This window comes from Somniosus microcephalus, chromosome 2 (assembly GCF_052327205.1).
Source record: "Somniosus microcephalus isolate GS21.2 chromosome 2, FLI_Smic_1.0, whole genome shotgun sequence".
Classification (NCBI taxonomy): Eukaryota; Metazoa; Chordata; class Chondrichthyes; order Squaliformes; family Somniosidae; genus Somniosus; species Somniosus microcephalus.
This window is the reverse complement of record NC_140988.1, coordinates 180311732-180335153: the sequence shown is the minus strand read 5'-3', so window position 1 is coordinate 180335153 and position 23422 is coordinate 180311732. Positions and strand designations below refer to the sequence as shown.

The following is a 23422-nucleotide window of genomic DNA, read 5'->3' as shown; positions in this document are numbered from 1 at the left end:
GAGCAGGCTCGAAGGGCTGAATGGCCTACTCCTGCTCCTAGTTTCTATGTTTCTATGTATGTTTCTGCGCGTTTTCCTGCGCGCTTCTCTCGTTGACGCTGCTCGGTCTTCAGCCCCGGCTGCGCCCTGTGCGCTTTACCCTCTCTCTTACCCATCGACGCTGCTCGGCCTTTTTCTGTGCAGTCGGTCGGCTCCCGCCGCCGCTGTCCGGGAAGGGTCTGCGCCGTACCTGCAGCCAGCCCGCTGCGCTGGATCGTCGCGGCTGGAGAACCAAGCCCAGCTCTCCACAGCCTCCTCTGCCTGCTCAAGTCCTCTCAGGATGGTCGACGCCCGCACTGATGGAATCGGCCTTCTGCAGAGTTGCAGGTAGGTTCGAATCACCTCGTCGCCAATGTTGAATCCGTGAATCTTTAGGTAGTGTGTCCTTCAAATAATCGACAGAGACTGCAGAGGAACAATCAACAGGTGTTTACTGGATGAGGGTTGCTCTAAAACTAAACAGTACAGATCCCTACTCAGGGTTATATACAGGTGTGGTCACTGCCGGTACTACAGTATACAGGAGCTGTAAAAAGTAGTTCTCCCCTTAAAGGCACATACACTACATTCACCACTCTCTGGGTGAAGAAATTCCTCCTCATTTCAGTCCCAAATGGCTTACCCCTTATCCTTAGACTATGACCCCTGGTTCTGGACTCCCCGGCCATCAGAAACATCCTTCCTGCATCTAGTCTCTCCAGACCTGATAGAATTTTATAGGTTTCGATGAGATCCCCTCTCAATCTTCTAAACTCCAGTGAGTATAAGCCCAATCGACACAATCTCTCCTCATACGTCATTCCTGCCATCCCAGGTATCAGCCTGGTGAATCTTTGCTGCACTCCCTCCATGGCAAGAACGTCCTTCCTCAGGTAAGGTGACCAAAACTGCACACAATACTCAAGGTGCAGTCTCACCAAGGCCCTGTACAACTGTAGCAAGACATCCTTGTTCTTGTACTTGAACCCTCTTGCTACGAAGGCCAACATACCATTTGCCTTCCTAACCGCCTGCTGCACCTGCATGCTTACCTTCAGCGACTGGTGCACAATAACACCCAGGTCTCTTTGCATTTCCCCTTCTCCCAATCTATTGCCATTCAAATAATAATCTGCCTTCCTGTTTTTGCCACCAAAGTGGATAACCTCACATTTATCCACATTATAGAGCATTTGCCATGTTTCTGCCCAATCACCCAACCTGTCCAAATCGTACTGGAGTTTCACGACATCCTCCTCACAGCTTACCCTCCCACCCAGCTTTGTGTCGTCTGCAAATTTGGAGATATTACATCCAATTCCCTCGTCCAGATCATTAATATATATTGTGAACAGCTGGGGTCCTAGGACCGATCCTTGCGGTACCCCACTAGTCACTGCCTGCCACTCAGAAAACGACCCGTTTATTCCAACTCTTTGCTTTCTGTCCGCCAACCAGTTCTCTATCCAAGTCAATACCTTGCCCCCAATCCCATGTGCCTTAATTTTGCACGCTAATCTCTTATGTGGGACCTTATCGAAAGCCTTCTGAAAGTCCAAATACACCACATCCACTGGTTCTCCCTTATCTATTTTACCAGTTACATCCTCAAAAAATTCCATAGATTAGTCAAGCATGATTTACCTTTTGTAAATCCATGTTGACTTTGTCCGATCCTGTCACTGCTTTCCAAGTGCTCTGCTATTACATCTTTTATAATAGACTCTAGAATTTTCCCCACTACCGATGTCAGGCTTACCGGTCTATAATTCCCCGCTTTTTCTCTACCACCTTTTTTGAATGGTGGGGTAACATTAGCTACCCTCCAATCCATGGGTACCGTTCCAGAGTCTGTTGAGTTCTGGAAGATGACCAGCAATGCATCTACTATCTCTAGGGCCACCTCCTTAAGTACCCTGGGATGTAGACCATCAGGCCCTGGGGATTTATCGGCCTTCAGTCCCATCAATTTTCCTAACACCATTTCCCTACAAATACTGATTTCTTTCAGTTCCTCCCTTTCATCAGACCCTATGTTCCCCGGCATCTCTGGGAGGTTATTTGTGTCCTCCTTTGTGAAGACAGAACCAAAGAATGTATTTAGTTGGTCTGCCATTTCCTTGTTTCCCATTATAAATTCCCCTGATTCTGACTGTAAGGGACCTACGCTTGACTTCACCAATCTTTTTCTCTTCACATATCTATAAAAGCTTTTACAGTCAGTTTTTATGTTTCCTGCTAGCTTACTCTCATATTCTATTTTCCCTTTCTTAATTAATCCCTTTGTCCTCCTTTGTTGACTCCTAAACTGCTCCCAATCCTCAGGATTATTGCTTTTTCTAGCCAATTTATATGTCCTCTCCTTGGATCTTATGCTATCCCTAATTTCCCTTGTTAACCACGGTTGAGTCACCTTTTTTGTTTTATTTTTATGCCAAACTGGGATGAACAAATTCTGTAGCTCATCCATTCGGTCTTTGAATGTTTGCCATTGCCTATCCACCATCAACCCTTTGAGTGACATTCCCCAATCAATCCTACCCAACTCGCTCCTCAGACCATCGTAGTTTCCTTTATTTAAATTGAGGGCCCTTGTCTCTGAGTCAACTACTTCATTCTCCATCTTAAATGAAGAATTCGATCATATGATCGCTCCAAGGGAGAGGAGAGTGAAGAAGAAGAATGCAGTCACTCCCAGCCACCAGTTCCTCAAGATCAACCAGCAAGGCCATTTGCAGTGTCCCTCACTGAAAGTGAGCAGTCTTCCACCAGCCATGCTGCAGCCACTGGGGTAGCACTGTGTGACATCAGTAGGATTGGCAAAGGCACACACAAGGCAGTTAATAAGGGAATGCATAAGGGTGATGAGTTGATTTCTTGATGTCACATTGGATGGATAGACGTATATAAGCGGATTGGAAAGTTTGCTTTGTGGTGGCTTTTATTTCAGCATCGTGGCCAAGAGGACATTATGATGGTCAGTAACAGATGGAAGGCAACGTGTGGGACTAACGTTGAAAGGGGAATTGGGGTTGTGGTCACCATCCCACATATCCCGGCCACAAAGGGGCTGTCTGGGATGCGTCTTCTTCCTCTTCCGTCTTCTTCCTCTTCCGTCTTCTTCCTCTTCCGTCTTCTTCCTCTTCCGTCTTCAAGCGGATGCTGTCAATCTGAAATGACAGCATACTTAAAATGCTCAGCTAGTCAGGCAGCATCTCGACCCAAGACGTGAACTCTTTTTTTCTCCACGAATTTTGCCTCACCTACTAGGTATTTGCAGCATTTTCGTCTTCTCAAAGGCCTACATTTACCATCCGAGCCCCTGCAAGCATCCAGCAGCACTCCCAGGTTAACCTGGCATGCTTAGGACCAAGGGTCGAAGTTTGCGTTAGTGGCATTAAGTCGGCGTTGCACACTGATTGACGTCATCATGCTGCCATTTTTTCCAGCCTGGCGCTGCCAGTTACCGGCAGCGCAAAGGTAAGCATGAAAACACTGCGGGACCCGCCACCAGCTGGCAAAAGAGCAGCAGCCGGCATTTTAGCAGCATTTAATGGCGCTATGGAGTGGCGCTGAGGGGAGTAATTTCTAGCCCAATAATTTTTATAATTCCTTGAAAAAGTGTGTCCTTTTACTTTCCTTTATATTTTTTCAATCGAAAAATAAGTAATTGTTCCAGTGTTGCTATATGTTGCCATTCAGTTGTTCCAACATCAGGCATGTGGTGGTGTTGTTCAGGAATACTGCTATCAGAAGGTTGGAGGCAGAATGCTGGAATTCTCTGGGGGAAATTTCAGTGCAAGTAACTTCATTGGTAAAGCAAAACTGGACACACAGAGAAAGCACACTGTTATATTAAGATATACATAAAACGCAGTTATGAAAAATGCACTCCAGCACACTGTAATCCCAGTGTAATTCCTGCTGTAATTCCAGTGGGAAAGGGCTGCAAATGAGGTCAGGACCTGGATATGCTGGGCCCTGACCTTGCTCTGGAGTTTGATTGGCCTGTTGGGGTGGAACCTCTGCCCGCCTCAAGCAATACCATTGCTGCAAGAGGAGGCCAGGATTGCCAATGCTAGGGGTTTCTGAGGCTCGATAGGACTCCTTATTTTTTTCGGAGGAGTGGGGTTGGGGTTGGGGGGTAGAGTTGGAGGGGGAGGTGTGGGGAACTAACACCAGTAACTTTCTCTGAGATGTTCTCCAGTGGTGCAGGTGCCTGCCATCTACATTAAGTGTATAGAAGGCAGAAATGAGATTCGTCTGAGTGAATGCTGCCTGAAAGAAGTTACTTAGCAGTGTTATTTACTGCATTATGCATTAACCCTTATTCTGCTAATGTATCCTGGGACCTTTTAGGCTTTATGAGGGATCACCTTAAAAAGACAGTTTAAAGCTAATACACCATGATGTTGAATCAGCAATAAATTTAATCAAATATCAGTCTTTGACATACCTGGTGCATTATTTCCCATTGCACTTAGATCTATAATTGAGTAAGGGAAGAGTACCATAGTAAAATTAATTAATGTCCATTTAAAATAGTCATACCAGGCCTATGCTTGGTGCAGCATTTTCTAATGGTTTGCTACTTCTGTGGGAGTAAAGCATGAAATGCGAAAAAGCACAATCTGCCCCATCATAGATACTACTCCATACTTCTAATCTGCTGAGAGAAAGGACTGCGTTAGTAACCCTTGATTCCCATAAGTAACAAAAAAAGACTACGGAATATTTATCCATCCTGACCTCTCTGTTGCCTACTGCATAAGAACATAACATAAGAACATAAGAAATAGGAGCAGAAGTAGGTCAATCGGCCCCTCGAGCCTGCTCCGCCATTCAATAAGATCATGGCTGATCTGATCCTAACCGCCAATCTACTGTCACAGAACCATCTCCTGAATCTAACAGAATTAGACACATGAAATAGGAGCAGGATCAGGCTACACGGCCCCTGGGCCCGCTCCGCTACCCACAGGGCCATGACCAATCCAAACCTAGACTCATGTCCAAATTCCTGCCCGCTCCCCGTAACCCTTAATTCCCTTTACTTCTAGGAAACTGTCTATTTCTGTTTTAAATTTATGTAATGATGTAGCTTCTACAGCTTTTTGGGGCAGCATATTCCATGGACCTACCACCCTCTGAGTGAAGTAGTTCCTCCTCATCTCAGTTTTGAAAGAGCAGCCCCTTATTCTAAGACTATGCCCCCTAGTTCTAGTTTCACCCATCATTGGGAACATCCTCCCCGCATCCACCCGATCCAACCCCTTCACAATCTTATATGTTTCAATAAGATCGCCTCTCATTCTTCTGAACTCCAATGAGTAGAGTCCCAATCTACTCAACCTCTCCTCATATGTCCATCCCCTCATCCCCGGGATTAACCGAGTGAACCTTCTTTGTACTGACTCGAGAGCAAGTATGTCTTTTCTTAAGTATGGACACCAAAACTGTATGCAGTATTCCAGATGCGGTCTCACCAATACCTTGTACAACTGAAGCAATACCTCCCTATTTTTATATTCTATCCCCCTAGCAATGAAAGCCAACATTCCATTGGCCGTCTTAATCACTTGCTGCACCTGCATACTAACCTTTTGAGTTTCGTGCACCAGGACCCCCAGATCCCTTTGTACTTCAGTACTTTCCAGTTTCTTGCTATTAAGATAATAACTTGCTCTACGATTTTTCCTGCCAAAGTGCATAACCTCACACTTTCCAGTATTGTATTCCATCTGCCAAATCTCTGCCCACTTACTTAGCCTGTCTATGTCCCCTTGAAGGTTTTTAATGTCCTCCTCACTCACTACTTTCCCTCCCATCTTAGTATCATCTGCAAACTTTGATATGTTACACTCGGTCCCCTCCTCCAAATCGTTAATATAGATTGTAAAGAGTTGGGGACCCAGCACTGACCCCTGCAGAACACCACTAGTTACTGATTGCCAGTCTGAGAATGAACCATTTATCCCAACTCTCTGCCTTCTGTTAGATAGCCAATCCTCTATCCATGCCAGAATATTACCCCCAATCCCGTGATTTTTTATCTTAAGCAATAATCTTTTGTGTGGCACCTTGTCAAATGCCTTTTGGAAGTCTAAATACACTACATCCACTGGTTCCCCTTTATCCACCCTATATGTTACTTCCTCAAAGAACTCCAGCAAATTTGTCAAACATGACTTCCCCTTCATAAAACCATGCTGACTTTGTCCTATTAAATTCTGATTATCCAAATGTCCTGTTACTGTCTCCTTAATAATGGACTCCAAAATTTTACCTACCACAGATGTTAGGCTAACCGGTCTATAGTTTCCAGCCTTCTGTCTACTGCCCTTTTTAAATAAGGGTGTTACATTAGCAGTTTTCCAGTCTGCCGGGACCTTTGCCGAGTCCAGGGAGTTTTGGAAAATTATTACCAATGCATCCACAATCCCTACTGCCACTTCCCTCAAGACCCTAGGATGTAAGCCATCAGGTCCAGGTGATTTATCCGCCTTGAGTCCCATTATTTTACCGAGTACCACTTCCTCAGTGATTTTGATTGTGTTTAGCTCCTCCCCCCCTTTAGCCCCCTGTTTGTCCAGTGTTGGGATATTCTTAGTGTCTTCTACTGTAAAGACTGATGTAAAATATTCATTCAGTGTTTTTGCCATCTCCATATTTCCCACCATTAATTTCCCGGTCTCATCCTCTAAGGGACCAACATTTACTTTAGCCACCCTTTTTCTTTTTATATAACTATAAAAACTCTTACTATCTGTTTTTATATTTTTTGCTAATTTACTTTCATAATCTATCTTCCCTTTCTTAATCAATCTTTTTGTTATTTTTTGCTGTCTTTTAAAGTTTTCCCAATCCTCTATCCTCCCACTAGATTTGGCTACCTTATATGCCCTTGTTTTTAGTCGAATACTATCCTTAATTTCTTTACTTAGCCATGGATGGCTGTCTTTTCTTTTACACCCTTTTCTTCTCAGTGGAATATATTTTTTTAGGAAGTTGTAAAATAACTCCTTAAATGTACACCACTGATCATGTATCGTCTTACCCTTTAATCTATTTTCCCAATCCACTCTACTCAATTCCGCTCTCATACCTTCATAGTCTCCTTTATTCAAGCTTAGCACGCTTGTTTGAGATCCAACCTTCTCACCCTCTAATTGAATATGGAATTCACCCATGTTATGGTCACTCATTCCAAGGGGATCCTTTACTAGGACATTTTAAATTAATCCTGTCTCATTACACAGGACCAGATCTAAGGTTGCTTGCCCCTGGTCAGTTCAGTTACACACTGCTCAAGAAACCCATCCCTAATACACTCAATGAACTCATCCTCAAGGCAGCCCTGCCCAATTTGATTTGTCCAATTAATATGATAGTTAAAATCCCCCATAATTATAGATGTTCCCTTATTACAAGCCTCAACTATTTCCTGATTGATACTCCGTCCAACAGAGTTGCCACTGTTCGGAGGCCTATAGACTACGCCCACTAGTGTTTCTTTCCCCTTATTATTCCTTACCTCCACCCAAACTGTTTCATTATCCTGATCTTTTGACCCAATATCATTTCTCTGTATTACAGTGATTCCTTCCTTTATTAACATAGCCACCCCACCTCCCCTTCCTTCCTGCCTGTCCTTCCTGATCATTAAATAACCTGGTATGTTTAATTCCCAGGCGTTGCCACCCTGCAGCCATGTTTCTGTAATGGCCACAAGATCATACCCATATGTAGTTATTTGTGCCATTAACTCATCTATTTTGTTACGAATGCTACGTGCATTCAGATAGAGAACTTTCAAAGATGTTTTGTGACACTTAGTTCCTGCTTTTGCCCTTTTTATTACTTTACCTTTTACTCCATACCTTCTGCCCCTTCCTGACACGCTCTGGTTTTTAATTTCCCCACTGCTACCTAAGTCTATGACCTTCTCTGTTGTCATTTTTATTATTTGCTCTCTGGGAACCTCCCCCCCACTAGTTAGTTTAAAGCCCTCTCTACAGCCCTAGTTATATGATCCACCAGGACTCTAGTCCCAGCACTGGCCAAGTGAAGCCCATCCCAATGGAACAGCTCCCTCCTGCCCCAGTACTGGTGCCAGTGTCCCAGGAAGCAAAACACATTTCTCCCACACCAGTCTTTGAGCCACGCATTTAACTCTCTAATTTTATTTGTCCTAGCCAAATTCGCTCGTGGCTCAGGTAATAATCCAGAGATTATTACCCTTGAGGTTCTGTTTTTTAATTTGACCCCTAGCTGCTCATACTCCTTTAACAGAACCTCCTTCCTTGTCCTATCTATGTCATTGGTACCATGGACCACGACAACTGGATCCTCCCCCTCCCACTCCAAGTTTCTCCCCAGTCCATAGGAGATGTCCTTAACCCTGGCACCGGGCAGGCAACACAGCCTTCGGGACTCTCGCTCTCGGCTGCAAAGAACTCTATCTATCCCCCTAACGATACTATACCCTACCACTACAACACTCTAGACCACATTTCTCTTTTCTACCTCAGCAACACAAGATGCACGTGTTTGCTACAGTGGGAAAGACGAGTCTTACAGAAAGGAGCGAGGAAAAATGAGGAAGAAAATCACACATACAGAGATGACAATGAAAGAAAGTGGCTCCAATCTTCAGGGCCTGGTGAGAATGGGGCTATAGTGGGCCAAAAATGAGAGAGCACCACGTGCTGCCCTGCTCCTGCACCCAATATAGCTGCCACCATAATTTTATTGCATGTTTAACAAGGCTTTCAGTTCTTAACAAGTAACTTTGTTTTTTATAAGTTCCTTACCGCCCTCTCAGGTTGTGAGCAAGAGTTAAAGTAATAACAGACTTTACAGCTTTCTACTGGAATTACTCACCTGACATTTTCATGAAAATTAACATTCAGAGAAAATTGTGGTCTTCGTAACTATGGTAACACATGTTGAATTATTGATCAGCTGATTTCGGCTCTGCAGGGGAGAAGGAACCTTAAATCAAGTTATGCCTTTTGGGCCGTATGAATACTGATATACCTTCGGGTAATTTTAACTTTGCTTGGTGGAAAACTGACAGGATTAGATCAAGCTTTCGTTTTACACCCTGTCTGATTTTACTTCCCATTGACTGGGTTGTTAAAATTACTCACTTGTTTTAATAAATGGATTGCCACTATTCTACACAGCTCTTTGCTAGTTTCCATTCATTTTAATAATAGATTGCTCTAAATTTCATCTTAAAAATTGAGAAATGTCCAATCCAACTGACAATTAAATAGCTTGGTGACACTTGTCCACCCTCATGCATGAAGACTTATCACTTGAGATAAAGACTCAGGGTGCTGTTTGTGACTGTGGAACTGTAATGTGGTTTTGAATCTCTGGCTTCAGACAAGATAGGGTAAAAGGAGATAAACCACAAATTCAGCTTTCTGCCAAACCATTTGCAATTCATTCAACGATCTTATGTGCTTTGAATGGGAAATAATTGTGACCTTTTCAGTGTGTCACTGTGAAAACCATTTATATAAGAATTTCCTTATATTAACATTTCATAACTCTAGAAAATATTAGCACAAAACAAACTGGGCTGGATTTTGTAGTTTCCCACCCGCTCAGAGTGGAGATGGGGTTTTAACTCCACAGTGTGCGTGTGACGTCACTGGCAGGTTCACCGCCTGTAGGCCAGCCTGATTGACAGGCTTGACTTCCAGTCGGGCGAGGAACGCTGACCAGGACGCTGCAGGACCAGGTAGGTGCAGGTTCCAAGCCTGGGTTGGGTGGTGGTGGGGGGTCTCCAATCCCCGACTCCGGGGTCAGGGGGTGTACGAGATCCCCAACCCCGTGGGGAGTGAGATCGATCCCTGGGGGTCCGATCCATGACCTCAGGGGGAGGGGGTCTGAGGGAGGAAGCACTCGTGCTCCTCCAGGCCCACAAGAAGTGTTCCCCGAGGTTGTGTTCGCTTCGCTGTAGCTACCGGGAATCCCTGGCCGCCTGCAGTTAAACCTTCACAACAGGTTAAATCAGAGGCTTCAAGCCTCATCATAATATTAAAAATGCCAACCTGCCTCCTGGCAGCAGGTTGGCTGCCTGACCCCCGTCCTGCCTGAGTATAAGGTGTAAGTGGGCGGGTTGGGGTCGGGTTTCAGATTTTTAAAATTTTAACTTCACCTCTCCCCCGCCTCCAACATACCCATAAGAACATAAAAAATAGAAGCAGGAGTAGGCCATTTGGCCCCTCGAGCATGCTCCGCATTCAATCAGATCATGGCTGATCTGATTTTGGCTTCAACTGCACTTTCCCGCCTGCTCCCCATATCCCTCGACTCCCCCGTAGCTCTGCCTTGAATATATTCAATGACTCCGCTTCCACAGCTCTCTGGGGTAGAGAATTCCAAAGATTCACGACTCTCAGAAGAAATTCCTCCTTAGCTCCGTTTTAAATGGGCGACCCCTTATTCTGAAACTTTACCCCCTAGTTCTAGATTCCCCCACGAGGGGAAACATCCTCCCTGCATCTACCCTGTCAAGCAAGCCCCCTCAGAATCTTATATGTTTCAATAAGATCACCTCTCATTCTTCTAAACTCCAATGAGTATAGGCATCAACCTGCTCAACCTTTCTTCATAAGACAACCCCTTCATCTCAATCAACCTAGTGAACCTTCTCTGAACTGCCTCAAATGCAAGTATATCTCTCCTTAAATAATGTGACCAAAACTGCACGCAGTACTCCAGATGTGGTCTCACTAGTACCCTGTACAATTGTAGCAAGACTTCCCTACTTTTATACTCCATCCCCCTTGCAATAAGGGCCAACATTCCATTTGCCTTCTTAATTACTTGCTGTACCTGCATGATAACTTTTTTTGTTTCATGTACGAGGACCCCCAGATCCCTTTGTACCACAGCATTTTGTAGTCTCTCTCCATTTAAATAATAATTTGCGTTTTTATTCTTCCTACCAAAGTGGATAACCTCACATTTTCTCACATTATACTCCATCTGCCAAATTTTTGCCCACACACTTAACCTGTCGATATCCCTTTGCAGGCTCTTTGTGTCCTCCTCAGAACTTGCTTTCCCACCTAGCTTTGTATCATCAGCAAATCTGGCTACAGTACACTCGGTCCCTTCATCAAAGTCATTAATATAGATTGTAAATAGTTGAAGTCCCAGCACTGATAGAAACAGAAAAATAGGAGCAGGAGTAGGCCATTCGGCCCTTCAAACCTGCTCCGCCATTCAATATGATCATGGCTGATCCTCTATCTCAATACCATATTCCCGCTCTCTCTCCCCATACCCCTTGATCCCTGTGACACCCCACTAGTTACAGTTTGCCAACCTGAAAATGACCAATTTATCCCAACTCTCTGTTTCCTATTCGTTAGCCAATCCTCTATCCATGCTAATATAACTGGGCACTTAGAAACTAATAGTAAGATTGGGCAGAGTCAACATGGATTTATGAAAGGCAAACCCTTTTTAACAAACCTATTAGAGTTCTTGGAGGATGTAACTAGTGGAGTAGACAAAGGGGAACCGCAGATGTGGTGTATTTGGATTTTCAGAAGGCCTTCGGATAAGGTCCCACACAAGAGGTTGGTGAACAAAATTAGGGCACATGGAATTGGGGGTAATATACTAGCATGGATTGAGAATTGGTTAACAGACAGAAAAAAAAGTAGGGATAAACAGGTCTTTCAGGATGGCAGGCTGTGGGGTACCGCAAGGATCGGTGCTTGGGCCCCAGCTATTTACAATCTATCAATGATTTGGATGAGGGGACTAAATGTAACATTTCCAAATTTGCTGATGATACAAAGCTAGGTGGCAGTGTCAGTTGTGAAGAGGCTTCAAGGGGATCTCGACAGGCTCAAGTGAGTGGGCGAGAACATGGCAGATGGAGTATAATGTTATCCACTTTGGTAGAAAAAACAGAAAGACAGAGTATTTCCTAAATAGTGAAAGATTGGGGAATGCAGATGCTCAAAGGGACCTGGGTGTCCTTATACATGAGTCACTGAAAGTGAATGTGCAGGTGCAGCAAGCAAAGGCCAGCAGGCAAATGGTATGCTGGCCTTTATTACAAGAGGATTTGAGTACAGGAGTAAAGAAGTCTTACTTCAATTATATAGGGCCTTGGTGAGACCACACCTGGAGTACTGTGTACAATTTTGGTCTCCTTACCTAAGGAAGGATATACTTGCCATAGAGGGAGTGCAATGAAGGTTCACGAGATTGATTCCTGGGATGGCGGGACTGTCGTATGAGAAGAGATTGAATAAACTAGGCCTGTATTCTCTTGAATTCAGAAGAATGAGAGGGGATCTTATTGATGCATACAAAATTATTACAGGGCTCGATAGGGTGGATGCTGGGAGAATGTTTCCCTTGGCTGGGGAGTCCAGAACCAGGGGCCACAGCCTCAGGATAAAGGGTAGGCCATTCAGGACTGAGATGAAAAGAAATTTCTTCACAGAGAGTGGTGAATCTTTGGAATTCTCTACCCCAGAAGGCTGTGGAGGCTCAGTCATTGGGTATATTCAAAACAGAAGTGAATAGATTTCTGACTAGTAAGGGCATCAAAGGATATGGCGAAATGGCTGGTGAATGGAGTTGAGGCAGAAGATCAGCCATGATCTCATTGAATGGCGGAGCAGGCTCGAAGGGCCGAATGGCCTACACCTGCTCCTATTTCTTATGTTCTTATATTCTTATTACCCTCAACCCCATGAGCTCTTATCTTGTGCAGTAACCTTTTATATGGCACCTTATCGAATGCCTTCTGGAAACCCAAATACACTACATCTACTGGTTCCCCTTTATCCACCCTGCTCGTTACATCCTCAAAGAACTCTAGTAAATTTGTCAAACACAATTTCCCTTTCATAAAACCATGTTGAATAGGGGAATTACATTTGTGCTTTTCCAATCCTCTGGGACCTCTCCAGAATCCAGGGAATTTTGGTAGATTACAACCAACACATCCACTTTCTCTGCAGCCTCTTCTTTTAAGACCATCAGGTCTAGGGGACTTGTCAGCCTTTAGTCTCATTAGTTTGCCTAGTACTTCTTCTCTAGTGATAGTGATTGTTCTTCTCTAGTGATTGTGATTGTTTTAAGTTCCTCTCTCCATATAGCCCCTTGATTATAAATTATTATTGGGATGCTTTTAGTGTCTTCTACAGTGAAGACCAATACAAAATATTTGTTCAAAGTCTCTGCCATTTCCCTGTTTCCCCATTATTAATTCCCCAGTCTCATCCTCCAAGGGACCAGTGTTTACTTTAGCTACTCTCTTCCTTTTTATATACCTGTAGAAGCTTACTGTCTGTTATTATATTTTTGCTAGTTTACTCTCATAATCCATCTTCTCCCTCTTTATTATTTGTTTAGTCATCCTTTGCTGGTTTCTAAAAATTTCCCAATCCTCTGACCTACCACTAATCTTCGCAATATTGTATGTCTTTTCTTTCAAATTGATACCATCCTTAACTTCCTTAGTTAGCCACGGATGGTTCATCCTCCTCGTAGAGTCTTTCTTTCTCACCTTTGCTGAGAGTTATGAAATATCTCCTTAAATGTCTGCCATTGCTTATCTACCGTCTTACCCTTTAATCAATTTTCCCAGTCCACTTTAGCCAACTCTCTCTTACATAGAAACATAGAAGATAGGAGCAGGAGTAGGCCATTTGGCCCTTCGAGCCTGCTCCGCCATTCAATGAGATCATGGCTGATCACCCAAATTCAGTACCCTGTCCCTGCCTTCTCCCCATATCCCTTGATCCCTTTAGCCTTAAGAAATATATCTAACTCCTTCTTGAATATATTTAATGAATTGGCCTCTACTGCCTTCTGTGGTAGAGAATTCCACAGGTTCACCACTCTCTGGGTGAAGAAATTCCTCCTCATCTCTGTCCTAAATGGCTTACCCCTTATCCTTAGACTGCGACCCCTGGTCCTGGACTCCCCGGCCATCGGGAACATCCTTCCTGCATCTAGTCTGTCTAGTCCTGTTAGAATTTTATAAGTTTCAATGAGATCCCCTCTCATTCTTCTAAACTCCAGTGAGTATAAGCCCAATCGACCCAATCTCTCCTCATATGTCATTCCTGCCATCCCAGGTACCAGCCTGGTGAATCTTCGCTGCACTCCCTCCATGGCAAGAACATCCTTCCTCAGATAAGGCGACCAAAACTGCACACAATACTCAAGGTGTGGTCTCACCAAGGCCCTGTACAACTGCAGCAAGACATCCTTGTTCCTGTACTCGAACTCTCTCGCTACGAAGGCCAACATACCATTTGCCTTCTTAACCGCCTGCTGCACCTGCATGCTTACCTTCAGCGACTGGTGCACAAGGACACCCAGGTCTCGTTGCACTTCCCCTTCTCCCAATCTATTGCCATTCAGATAATAATCTGCCTTCCTGTTTTTGACACCAAAGTGGATAACCTCGCATTTATCCATGTTATATTGCATCTGCCTTGCTTCTGCCCAATCACCCAACCTGTCCAAATCATGCTGGAGTTTCTCAGCATCCTCCTCACAGCACACACGCCCACCCAGCTTTGTGTCATCTGCAAACTTGGAGATATTACATCTAGTTCCCTCGTCTAGATCATTAATATATATTGTGAATAGCTGGGATCCTAGGACCGATCCCTGTGGTACCCCACTAGTCACTGCCTGCCACTCGGAAAAAGACCCGTTTATTCCAACTCTTTGCTTTCTGTCTGCTAACCAGTTCTCTATCCAAGTCAATACCTTGCCCCCAATCCCATGTGCCTTAACTTTACACGCTAATCTCTTATGTGGGACCTTATCAAAAGCCTTGTGAAAGTCCAAATATACCACATCCACTGGTTCTCCCTTATCTATTTTACCAGTTACATCCTCAAAAAATTCCAGTGATTAGTCAAGCACGATTTACCTTCTGTAAATCCATGTTGACTTTGTCCGATCCTGTCACTGTTTTCCAAGTGTTCTGCTATTACATCTTTTATAATGGACTCTAGAATTTTCCCCACTACTGATGTCAGGCTTACTGGTGTATAATTCCCCGTTTTCTCTCTACCACCTTTTTTGAATAGTGGGGTAACATTAGCTACCCTCCAATCCATGGGTATTGTTCCAGAGTCTATCGAATTTTAGAAGATGACCAGCAATGCATCTACTATTTCTAGGGCCACTTCCTTAAGTACCCTAGGATGTAGATTATCAGGCCCTGAGGATTTATCGGCCTTCAATCCCATCAATTTCCCTAACACCATTTCCCTACAAATACTGACTTCTTTCAGTTCCTCCCTCTCATTAGCCCTTATGTTCCCCAACATCTCTGGGAGGTTATTTGTGTCCTCCTTTGTGAAGACAGAACCAAAGTATGTATATAATTGGTCTGCCATTTCTTTGTTTCCCATTATAAATTCCCCTGATTTTGTCTGCAAGGGACTTACACTTGACTTCACCAATCTTTTTCTCTTCACATATCTATAAAAGCTTTTACAGTCAGTTTTTATGTTCCCTGCAAGCTTACTCTTATACTCTATTTTCCCCTTCTTAATTAATCCCTTTGTCCTCCTTTGTTGAATCCTAAACTGCTCCCAATCCTCAGGTTTACTGCTTTTTCTGGCCAATTTATATGTCCTATCCTTGGATCTTATGCTATCCCTAATTTCCCTTGTTAGCCACGGTTGAGTCACCTTTTTTGTTTTACTTTTATGCCAAACTGAGATGAACAAATTCTGTAGTTCATCCATGCGATCTTTGAATGTTTGCCATTGCCTATCCACCGTCAACCCTTTGAGTGACATTCCCCAATCCATCCTACCCAACTCGCGCCTCATACCATCGTAGTTTCCTTTATTTAAATTCAGGACCCTAGTTTCTGAGTCAACTACTTCATTCTCCATCTTAAATGTAGAATTCGATCATATTATGATCGCTCCGACCCAAGGGGCCTCGCACAACAAGATTGCTAATTAATCCTTTCTCGTTACATAATACCCAGTCTAATATGGCCTGATCTCTAGTTGGTTCCTCAACATATTGGTCCAGGAAACCATCCCGTATACACGCCAGAAATTCCTCCTCCACAGTATTGTTACTAATTCGGTTAGCCCAATCTATATGTAGATTAATGTCACCCATGATAAATGCTGTGCCCTTATTGCACGCTTCTCCGCATTACTGTTTGGAGGTCTATATACCACCCCCACTTACGTTTTCTGCCCCATGGTATTTCTCAGTTCTACCCATACAGATTCCACATCATCAGAGCTAATATCCTTCCTTACAATTGTGTTAATCCCCTCTTTATCCAGCAATGCTACCCCACCTCCATTTCCTTTTTGCCTATCTTTCCTGAATATTGAATACCCCTGGATGTTGAGTTCCCAGCCTTGGCCACCCTGGAGTCATGTTTCCGTAATCGCAATCATATCATATTCGTTTACCTCTATTTGCGCAGCTAATTCATTCACCTTATTACGAATGTTCCTTGCAATAAGACACAAAGCCTTCAGGCTTGTTTTTTTAATGCTCTTAGACCTATTAGAATTATTATTTACTGTGGCCATGTTTGGTTTAAACCCTTGATTTCTCTGACTGCCACCTTTGTTTCTTTTCCTTCCTGTCTTTTGCTTCTATCCTTGTTTCCCTTTCCTCTGTCCCCCTGCTCAGGTTCCCAACCCCCTGCCATTTTAGTTTAAACCCTCCCCAACAGCACTAGCAGACACTCTCCCTAGGACATCAGTCCCGGTCCTGCCCAGGTGCAAACCGTCCGGTTTGTACTGGTCCCACCTCCCCCAGAACCGGTTCCAATGTCCCAGCAATTTGAATCCCTCCCCCCTGCACCATTCCTCTAGCCAAGTATTCAACTGAAATATCCTTCTATTTCTACTCTGACTAGCATGTGGCACTGGTAGCAATCTTGAGATTACTACCTTTGAGGTCCTATTTTTTAATTTACCTCCCAACTCCCTATATTCAGCTTTTAGGACCTCATCCCATTTTTTCCTATATCGTTGGTACCTATATGCACCACGACAACTGGCTGTTCACCCTCCCCTTCCAAGATGTTCTGCAGCCGCTCTGAGACATCCTTGACTCTTGCACCAGGGAGGCAACACACCATCCTGGAGTCTCGTTTGCGGCCACAGAAATGCCTATCTATTCCCCTTGCAATAGAATCCCCTATTACTATAGCTCTACCCCTCTTTTTCGTCCCGTCCAGAACCATCCCTGGTGCCAGGAAGTGGCTGCTGCTGCCTTCCCTTGATAAGCCATCCCCTCAACAGTATCCAAAGTGTTATATCTGTTTGAGAGGGGGATGGTCACAGGGGACTCCTGCACTACCTGCCTGCGCCTACTACTCTTCATACCTTTGTAATTGCCTTTATTTAAGATTAGGTCACTAGTTTCAGACCCAAGTTTCTCACCCTCAAACCCGTTTTTTATGTTAAAATTCCCCCCAATGTTACACTTTACAGGCCCCATTTTTCAATGGCCAACTGGGGCCGGATGGAACCTTGTTGTAGCTACCAGCTTCCATACTTTTGGTGCTGCTGATTCTATTGGGATCCATCTTCTTTGTCCATGAAAAGCAAGCTCCCAATGTAGATGTTGAGCAACCACTCTTTTGAAACGAGGTATTTAGGAACCCTGCAAGGATTTCGAGCTCTGAAACATCAAGTTAAATATTTTTGATAGGCAAAACATTAAGGGGGTGAAATTCCCCTAGAGGGCCGTTTGGGACGATAAGTAAAAAATATTTGGAAAGTCATGTGCTAACCTTTGCAAACATTAGTTAAATTCTCATTTTTTCTTCCAAGAGGGAAGTGGAGCGCTAAATCAAGTGCTCCACTCGGAGCGCCAGAGGCGGGGAATGTCCCGATCTGGGGCGAAGTGCTCAGCAGCGCCACAAGTGGCCAAGCATGGTGTTGCTGCTTTGCAGGGGCTCTTCCCTGCATTAAAGGGAAGGACCCCATGCTGCGAGCTCTGCAGGTTTATTTTTTAGATATGTGGGGAGTGGGAGTGTCGTGCGATCAGCCTGGCACTCATGCAGACCGGTGGCCAAAAATAAATATTTTTTAAAAATCGGCAGATTTTTTGGCCTGCCGCCCACCGCGCCTTTAAGTTGTGCCTCGTGAGCGGCCAGCCTCAGTGTTCATGACCCCTGCAGCAGTCGGTAACATTGTCTGGTGCTGCTGCGGGGTGCAATTGCGAATTTTTCTTCCGAGGCACTACGCCTGGGGATGGCATCATGATCCCCGGGTGTAGAAGATCAGGGTGCTACCCAGTAGCGCCACCACTAACCTCCCGTGGTTATCAACTTGGGGGTGGGGGGGGGTCAAAGCCATTCGCGCCCCATTAACACCTCCCACCGGAGGTGCAAACGAGTGGAATTTTGCCCCCTAAACCTTTTTGAAAACATCAACACAATTGAGCAATGGCATGGAAGATCTCCAAATTTTGTGGATGCAACAGTAAAAGGTCCATCTGGGCTAGCAGTACAAGTGTGTGGTGAGTAAATGCCGTTTCCAACTTCTGGCTGCAAATTCACATATTTACTGTGGCCATGTTTGATTTACCTGACTGCCACTTTTGCTTTTCTCATTCCTGTCTTTTGCTTCTATCCTTGCTTCCCTTTCCTCTGTCTCCATCCCATGCACAGGTTCCCAGTCAGAATCAGGGGAATTTATAATGGGGAACAAAGAAATGGAAAACCAATTAAATACATACTTTGGTTCTGTCTTCACAAAGGAGGACACAAATAACCTCCTAGGAGATGTCAGGGAACATAGGATCTGATGAGAGGGAGGAACTGAATGAAATCAGTATTTGTAGGGAAATGGTGTTAGGGAAATTGACGGGATTGAAGGCCGATAAATCCCCAGGGCCTGATAATCTACATCCTAGGGTACTTAAGGAAGTGGCTCTAGAAATAGTAGATGCATTGCTGGTCATCTTCCAAAATTCTAGACTCTGGAACAGTTCCCATGGATTGGAGGGTAACTAATGTAACCCCACTATTTAAAAAAGATGGTAGAGAGAAAACGAGGAATTATAGACCAGTAAGCCTGACATCGGTAGTGGGGAAAATTCTAGAGTCCATTATAAAAGATGTAATAGCAGAGCACTTGGAAAACAGTGACAGGATCGGACAAAGTCAACATGGATTTACAAAAGGTAAATCGTGCTTGACTAATCTACTGGAATTTTTTGAGGATGTAACTGGTAGAATAGATAAGGGAGAACCAGTGGATGTGGTGTATTTGGACTTTCAGAAGGCTTTTGATAAGGTCCCGCATAAGAGATTAGCGTGTAAAGTTAAGGCACATGGGATTGGGGGTAAGGTACTGACTTGGATAGAGAACTGGTTGGCAGACAGGAAGCAAAGAGTTGGAATAAATGGGTCATTTGCCAAGTGGCAGGCAGTGACTAGTGGGGTACCGCAGGGATCGGTCCTAGGACCCCAGTTATTCACAATATATATTAATGATCTAGACGAGGGAACTAGATGTAATATCTCCAAGTTTGCAGAGGACGCAAAGCTGGGTGGGCGTGTGTGCTGTGAGGAGGATGCAGAGAAACTCCAGTATGATTTGGACAGGTTGGGTGATTGGGCAGATGCATGGCAGATGTAGTATAATGTGGATAAATGCGAGGTTATCCACTTTGGTGGCAAAAACAGGAAGGCAGATTATTATCTGAACGGCAATAGATTGGGAAAAGGGGAAGTGCAATGAGACCTGGGTGTCCTTGTGCACCAGTCGCTGAAGGTAAGCATGTAGGTGCAGCAGGCGGTTAAGAAGGCAGATGGTATGTTGGCCTTCATAGCGAGAGGATTCGAGTACAGGAGCAAGGATGCCTTGCTGCAGTTGTACAGGGCCTTGGTGAGACCACACCTTGAGTATAGTGTGCAGTTTTGGTCACCTTATCTGAGGAAGGATGTTCTTGCCATGGAGGGAGTGCAGCGAAGATTCACCAGACTGATACCTGGGATGGCAGTAATGATGTATAAAGAGAGATTGGGTCGATTGGGCTTGTATTTGCTAGAGTTTAGAAGAATGAGAGGAGATCTCATTGAAACTTATAAAATTCTACCAGGGCTAGACAGACTAGATGCAGGAAGGATGTTCCCGATGGCGGGGGAGTCCAGAACCAAGGGTCACAGTCTAAGGATAAAGGGTAAGCCATTTAGGACTGAGATGAGGAGGAATTTCTTCACCCAGAGAGTGGTGAACCTGTGGAATTCTCTACCACAGAAGGCAGTTAAAGCCAATTCATTACATATATTCAAGAAGGAGTTAGATATATTTCTTAAGGCTAAAGGAATATGGGGAAAAAACAGGGACAGGGTACTGAATTTGGATGATCAGCCATGATCTCATTAAATGGTGGAACAGGCTCGAGGGGCCGAATGGCCTACTCCTGCTCCTATCGTCTATGTTTCTATGTTTTGAGGATTTAATCACGGTAAGTTTATCCAGTACTTCCTATACCAAATATTTGGGCAAAGTATGCATGTCACAAGCAGATTCCTCCCATTCAGATACATAGGAACAGGAGTAGGCCATTCAGCCCCTCAAGACTGTTCCACCATTCAATAAGATCATGGCTGATCTGTATCCTAACTCCATCCACTCACCTTGGCTCCATATCCTTGTCTAGCAAAAATCTATCGACCTCAGATTTTAAATGATCAACTGAGCTAGCATCTACTGCTTTTTGTGGGAGAGAGTTCCACACTTCTACTACCCTTTGTCTGAAGAAGTGTTTCCTAACTTCTCTCCTGAATGGCCTGGCTCTGATTTTAAGGTTATGTCCACTTCTCCTAGACTCCCTCGTCAGCAGATAAAGTTTTTCTCTATTAATTCCTTTCAAATCACCCCTTAACCTCATGTATTCCAGGGAATACAAGCCTAGTTTATGTAATCTCTCCTCATGATCAAACCCTTGGAGCCTTGATAACAGTCTGGTGAAACTGCGCTGCACGCCTTCCAAGGCCCATATATCCTATCTAAAGTATGGTGCCCAGAACTGTACACAGTACTCCTGATGTGGTCTAACCAGAGCTTTGTATAGCTGTAGCAAAACTTCCTCCCCTTTCTATTCTAGCCCTTTAGTTATAAAGACTAACATTTCATTTGCCTTTGTGATTATTATTTGTATCTGTCTACTACATTGTAGTGATCTATATACATGGACCCCTAAATCCCTTCAGACTTCCACTGTTCCCAGCTTTACCATTAAAAAAATACTTGGAACTATCCTTCTTTGGTCCACAATGAATGAACTCACACTTCTAGGGGAATTTCATCAATGGGGGCGCGTTGGGGGCGGGACTGCTGCTTGTCGGGTTTCAGTCCCGCCCCCAATGACGTCTGGCCAACCCACGCTATTTTCCCTTGATTGACCCGCAGGGCGGGCTTAGCAGGCCAATTAAGGGAAAGCCGGTGACAGAGAACATCAGCATATGACGTTTCATCTGTCAAAATGAATTGTCATCGTTTCACAGCTTTGAGAAGCTGTCAAACACTGACAATCTCTGTTCTTTGGTGAGTCCTTGTACTCAAGACTCACCAAACCTCTTTCCTGAGCAGAAAGCAGATGGCTGTTGCATCGGAGAATGCAGCAGCCATTCGGTCATCTCTGCCGTGGAGATGAGGAGCCTCCTCCCCAACGGTTGAAGCCTGCAGGAAGAAACAAAGGTAAGGAAACTATTTCTAACACTTCATTCACCTCTCCACACTCACCTCCGCAGCGCACTTTTCGAACCCTCTGACCCCCGCAGACTGACGTCAGGAAGCCCGCACTTGTGTTGGTAAAATGGGGATAAGCCTCTTAACTGCCTGTTAACTAACTACCTGTTAACAGGCAGTTAACTGGCTGTAATCCCCTTCCCGCCTCAAGGAGACGGATCCCAGCGTGAGTCTGGTACCTGCCTCCTGGGAAGATGGCACGGAGGCGGGTTCAGTACCTGCTCCCAGTTTCTGCCATATTCCCGGTAGTCTCGCCTCCAAACCCACCTTCCCAGGGCTGGCAAAATCACCCCCTTACTGTTGAAATCCATCTGTAACACAATGACTCTTTTTAATTTTATGCTCCTGTCTACACTACTTAAAATGCCATCAAACTTTGTGTCAGACAAACTTGGATATATGGCTCTATATTGTGTTATCTAAGTCAATAATAAATATAATGAATCGTTGAAGCCCCAGCATAGATCCTTTTCAACACCACCAGTCACTTCCTTCCAATTCGAGTATACACCCATTATCCCTACACTCCGCCGAACCAATCTCCTAACCCGATCAATAATTTGCCTTCAATTCCATGAGCTTTAATTTTAGTTACCAGTCTCTAATGTAGAACCTTATCGAATGCCTTTCGGAAGTCCATATAAACTACTTCCATAAACATTCATCTATCTACTACTTTAGCTACTTCTTCAAAAATTCAAATTAGTTTTGTTACCTTAATTACTCCTTTCAAATCCATGTTGGCTCTCTCTAATCATCTCAAATTTCTCTAAATCCTCAGTCACTCTGCCCTTATAGATTGCAATAACTTCCCCACAATAGCTGTTAGACGAACAGGTCTATAATTTCCTGGATTCTCTCTCTTTCTTAAATAATGGAGTTACATTTGCAATTTTCCGATCTAAAAGGGACAATTCCTGAATCGAGCACGCTTTGGAAGATTACGGCTAAAGCACCTGCAATTTCCTCACCTACTTCCTTTAAAACCCTGGGATGGTAACCATCAGGTCCTGGGGATTTGTCAGTCGTTTTTTTCTAATACTATTTTATGGCTTATGTTAACTTTAGTGAGTTCCAGTCCTTGATTCATTATTCATTACCTTATAGACCTTTGAATGCTGACCATGTATGGTCATTCAGTAGCAGGGCAGCTGCTACTTACACATGAAATGTTTGCCACATTGACATCCTTAAAAGGCTTCAGCCAGAAACATCCTTCGAACAAAATGTAGCTGTATGATGCTTTTTCATGTTGTAACAACCTTGAGCTGCAGATTGGCCACTTGGCTATCACTATATGTGCTACTGGCACTTCCAACCTCTGAACTCTGCTCCCAGGAAAAGGTGGTGTATAATAGAGAGGAGCAGGCATGCTCAGGAGGATGGCCCATTAACAATAAGCCGTATAGTTTGTTGAATCATTGGTATACAATGCATTGAGGGACAGTGGGAGGATGAAGTGTGAGGCTATCCCCAAGATCAGATGAATACTATCTCTCTCATCTTCTTTTCTCTCTCCCTGCTGACTGACTCACTGACTGCCAATATCATATCACACATCTAAGGTTAACCAATCATGCCCCTCCAGTGGGGATTCGCTCTCAAAGGGAGAGCAGATCAGAGGTAGGGAT

General features: G+C 44.2%; 1 long non-coding RNA gene across 2 annotated transcripts in view; it reads left to right on the top strand.

The window, feature by feature from the left end:
- LOC147123140 (uncharacterized) overlaps positions 1-23422 on the top strand; it is a 373953-nt gene that overhangs the window by 158898 nt on the left and 191633 nt on the right. Inside the window, exon 1 of one of the 2 annotated variants that reach the window (XR_015073690.1) lies at positions 9736-9772. The exons of the other annotated variant lie outside the window; for it this stretch is intronic. This is a non-coding gene — a long non-coding RNA (uncharacterized LOC147123140). Of the gene's footprint in view, positions 1-9735; positions 9773-23422 lie in introns of those variants that run through there. 2 annotated transcript variants of the gene reach the window in all.